Source organism: Mus caroli, chromosome 8 (assembly GCF_900094665.2).
Source record: "Mus caroli chromosome 8, CAROLI_EIJ_v1.1, whole genome shotgun sequence".
Lineage (NCBI taxonomy): Eukaryota > Metazoa > Chordata > Mammalia > Rodentia > Muridae > Mus > Mus caroli.
In genome coordinates this window covers 118,117,186-118,122,507 of record NC_034577.1, presented here as the reverse complement: position 1 = coordinate 118,122,507, position 5,322 = coordinate 118,117,186, and positions in this window count along the sequence as shown.

The window sequence follows — 5,322 nt, the reverse complement described above, 5'->3', positions numbered from 1 at the left end:
ACCTGAATTTTTGATCTTAGCCATTCTGACTGGTGTGAGATGGAATCTCAGGGTTGTTTTGATTTGCATTTCCCTGATGATTAAGGATGCTGAACTATTCTTAATTAAAAGCCTTTTCTTTGCCTCGTGTGACAACACCTGGCAACTCTTGCCAATTCATTGGCTCCTCAGTGAGATGGTCTTGCTGACTAATTGGTTCTCTAGAGTGGAAGTCTGCTCACTGATTGGTACTCTATTGAGGTGGGCGGTTCCCGGAGATGCCCATTGTTGGACTCAAGGTTGTCGGAAGCCGGACTGCCTGCCTGGGTAGTTCTGTAGGAGTTCAAGAGTCTATGGCATCGTGCTTAGTTCAGAGCTCTGGCTTCTGAAAATGCATCAAGCGAGGAGAGGTCTGCTACCAAGACGACCAGGCAGGCCATTTGGAATAGCAAGGAAAGGTGATCTATCAGAGATCGCTGGGAGACCAAGGGGGCTGGAGGAGCTGTGGCTCAGCAATTTCAGCCCAGCTCTGTTCTACTTTGGGGACATGCGAATCAAGGACACAGCCTTTGATTCTACTAAACCCAAATGCTGAGGTGCTATGGGTTGAGCTGTCACTGTTGCGCCAGCCACGGATCAGGGCTTCAACGAATCTCAGAGCCATTAAAAGTTGCAGGAGGGTGCGAGGGGCGAGTCTGTGCCGCTGGCCTCCTGAGGATGCAGAGGATGGGACTGGGAAAAAAAACAAGACACCCCAACATCATGACTGTGGGAAGGCCTTGGCACAAGGTCACTGTAATCCTTGGCGGGGGAAGGGGGGGGCAGTTTTGTTGTTAATTCTTGAAATGTATTCGTCTCTTTGACCAAATCTTATCATCAGCTTACCGAATGACAGACAAACCTGTAGCATTTAGCTGTTTGAAATAAAAGCTGATTTTGCAACTGAATTAATTTTCATTTCACATGAGTTTATTCTGTCCAAGATGTCCTCAACATTTTACATTTTTGACCCAAATATTTTATACACTCTTGAACTGTGTCACTTCTTTAAAAGTATTTTTAAAGCCAGGCAGTGGTTGGCGCATGCCTTTAATCCCAGCATTTGTGAGGCAGAGACAGGAGGTCCAGGCCAGCCTGGTCTACAGAACCAGTTTCAGGACAGCCAGAATAGAGAGAAACCCTGTCTCAAAAAATATTTTTATTTATCATCATTTCTAGTAGTATTATTTTAGGTGAATTCCCTGCAACTCTAAGTACTTAACGGAGGCCCTGACAATAATGAGAGATGGCCTGATCACATAATCCCTCTGTCTCAAGTTTAGATCTGTAGGTTGCAACCTCTTCGGGGGTTGAAGGACCCTTTCACAGGGGTCACCCAAAAACTTCAGAAAAACATATATTTACATTACAATTCACAACCATAGCAAAACTTCAGTTATGAAGTGGCAATAAAATAATTCTATGGCTGGGGGTCACTACACATAAGGAACTGTATTTAAGGGTTGCAGCGTTAGGAAGGTTGAGAACCACTGCTCTGGGTTATTCTATTCTCCTCAGTTGGTATCGTTCAGTACCTGGCCTATCCTGATCCTTGGTGTTTCTTCTAATCTACTGACTGCCTTTTCCGTGTTTTAGAATAACAGTTTGATCGTTTCCATGGCTTTTACACCCTGTGGCAGCTTCCGTGCAGACAGCGCCCGCTGACAGTTATTGACTGATAACTGGCCTGTGTAGCTAGCTAACCTTTATGTGGGACCCACCTTTGCATGATGGCATGACCCACAGGAACATAAAAGGTGGTCAGGAATACATTACACTGTTCCTTTTCACCAGGGGAATAATTCATATTCCAGCTTCTAACATTGGTTGAGTAAAGGTATGGATAACAAGGTGATTAAAGGCACAATCTATCACGCCTTGTCGAATCCTTTCTGGTACCTGTAGACTGACAATCGTCTTGTGTACCTCAGCTAGCTCAGCTCGGAAGTGGTGCATCTGTTCAGTTATTCTTAGGAGGCTTAAGTGATCATTGATGAAGTATTAGATATAAACCAGTTATTAGAGAGTAATTTTCAGAAGTATACAAATAGAAGAGGGAAGGGTGCTGGCTTCTCACATTCCCAAGACACCAGGCTCCTTCTGAACCTCTCATGCAGCTCCACCTCTCATTGTAGCTGCACCTCTCATGCAGCAGTGCCTCATTACAACTGTGCCTCTCATGCAGCTGTGCTTCTCATGCAATGCACCTCTCATGCAGCTGTGCCTCTCAGTGCAACTGCACCTCTCATGAAGCTGTGCCTCTCATGCAGCTGCACCTCTCACGCAGCTGTGCTTCTCATGCAGCTGTTTCTCTAATGCAGCTGCACCTCTCACACAGCTGTGCCTCTCATGCAGCTGCACCTCTCACGCAGCTGTGCTTCTCATGCAGCTGTTCCTCTAATGCAGCTGCACCTCTCACAGCTGTGCCTCTCATGCAGCTGCACCTCTCACACAGCTGTGCCTCTCATGCAGCTGTGCCTCTCAGGTAGCTGTGCTTCTCATGCAGCTGTGCTTCTCAGGCAGCTGCACCTCCCCATACTAGTTCTCACCATGCAGACTGTGTGCCCTCTTTCTCTGGAGCCGTGCCTTAATGCTACTTGTTCTCTGCCATGAAGGAAGAAGCATTTTTTTCCTCCATTTTTTTATTAGATATTTACTTCATTTACATTTAAAATGCTATCCCGAAAGTCCCCTATACCCCCCCCCAAAGAGGTATACTCTTACTCCTATATACCTACCCTTTCCAGCCCAGGGATGGTTTCTGTAATTTCATATTGATCCCCCAGACAGCCTTTATTATTTGCTATTTTCTACCTTCAGGTAACTTTACAGGCTCCTGCTTTTCTATCTCCTTCATAATAGCTTTTACTGTGTATAGCCTCAGTCAGAATTCTGAAATTGGAGTCTGTAGGGAGTGTTCTAATAGGGATCTGCCCCCAAAATGTTCTCTCACAGGGCAAGATGCACATTATATTCCTGAGGAGAAAATTATCTACCCCACTGAATGAGTTTAGGCCACATCAACCTATATGGTTTTCTCCCCATACCTGTCCACCACTACCCATTGACTTGATGCTTTGGGGGTAAGGAGGTTACCATGACTCAATGTTCAGTCCACTTAGTATCCAGTATAGCCCAAGTATGCTGATTACCCGTACTCCTTAGTAAGTCCTCGTCTATACTCTGTAAGAAAGCCCAATAAAGTCATTGGTTCCCCATACTGAACTTTGGTGGACTAGTGCTCCCATTTGTCACTGAGCCCTTAGGAAAGGGGGTACACGCTGCTTCCATATCACCCTGAGAAGGGATTTTAGCAACCCAGGTAAGAGACTGCACTGTGATTGTTAAAGTTTGAATTCCACCTCGTGAAAGACTAAGCCAAAGCCACCCACCTAAACTCCTAGACTAAGCAGCCTTAGAACTGAGGTGAAATGCTTCAAGTGTTTTAAGCCATTAGGTTTGGTATGATCTGTTAGCTGGATAACTAAGTGTTACACATATTATCTGTGGTCGGAGGAATTATCTTGCAAAAATGCACTCATGACCATAAAAATCTACTGTTCTTCTAATGAGTAAGAAGCAGCCATGATAAAATAATAGCCCACTAAGGGCTGTAATGAAGATAAAGCTGACAGTTTGCAAGTTTGAGGTTCTATAGCATAATTAGCACTTTAGAGCGGTAGTTCTCAACCTTCCTAATGCTTTGCAGTCCTTTAACACAGTTCCCCATGCTGTGGTGACCCTCAACCATAAAATTATTTTCATTGCTTCTTCATAACTATAATTTCGCTGCTGTTATGAATTATACTGTAAATGCCTGATATGCAAGTTGTCTGACATATACCCCTGTGAAAGAGTCATGGGGTTGCGACCAGAGGTTGACAATCTCTGCCTTAGAGCAAGCGTTTCTCCCCAAATCAGAAAGGATAGTTGCAAGAATGAGTGAGCAGAACAGAGATAAAGTTGCCCAGTTAGGGTGTTATGTAAGGTTTCTTACTTCAGAAATGAAATTTGATATACTTTAGATGCCTCCAAAATCAGCAAGACTGCTTCAAACACAATAGTCCCCCTCCCCGGATACTTGAATTTATACAAAACACTTTAAAAATTAAAATCTAGTAGTTGATGCATCTTATGCATATTTTACATAAAATGTAATTCATTAGAATTAAAAGTTTTAAATATGTCCCCAGGATGCTTGACTTTTCCATTGCTTTCCATTGGTTTCCACATTCACTTTTTTTTTTTTTTTTAATTAGAGCCATGCAGAACACTGAGTTCCTGAACTCTGAAAATATAATTTTTGAAGAAAAAAAAACTACATATGGATTGTTTTTATATAATCTTTTTTTGTTTTTGTTTTTGTTTTTTGAGACAGGGTTTCTCTGTAGAGCCCTGGCTGTCCTGGAACTCACTCTGTAGACCAGGCTGGCTTTGAACTCAGAAATCCACCTGCCTCTGCCTCCCGAGTGCTGGGATTAGGGATTAAAGGTATGTGTCATCACTGCCCAGCTAGTATCTTGAGTGCCCTCTTTTCCACAAACATACAGAATAACCCTGAGAGCCTCTGCGAGATGAACTGAAAATGAGAAAAAGCGATCCCCAAAACAGCACAAAAAACGCGACCTCAAACACACGTGTGCAGACAGGCAACTTTTCAGAAAAAGGGGGGAAAAAAATCAGGAACAGGTTTCCAAAAAGGAGGACATGTGTGGAGATTAGCTGCCTCCTGCTACTCCAGCCTGCCTTGCTGTGAAATGGCTTTCAACGTGTAAGTATTGGGGAGAACATGGGTTCTAAATAAAAACAACTGGCTTCACTGTCTGGCAACTTCCCTCAACAGCGAAAATGCGCTATCACCAAACTGATTCATCCTTCCTGCTTAACAAAGCCCCAGGACATACAACATTAAAAAAAAAAAATCACAAACAGGCAGATTATCTAACAAAATAAAATAAAATCAATAATTCACAATAATAGAGAGTTCTAAAAACTACATGTGAGTTAAAATAAATACTCTAAAGTTTGTTTTAGAGCATATCAAAAGATACATTATAAAATCTGTCACGGGCTGGCGAGATGGCTCAGTGGGTAAGAGCACCCAATTGCTCTTCCAAAGGTCCAGAGTTCAAATCCCAGCAACCACATGGTGGCTCACAACCATCCGTAATGAGATCTGACGCCCTCTTCTGGTGCATCTGAAGACAGCTACAGTGTACTTACATATAATAATAAATAAATAAATCTTTAAAAAAAAAAAATCTGTCACTACCTCATCTTTCCCTGTCCTTGCTTATTCCTGTG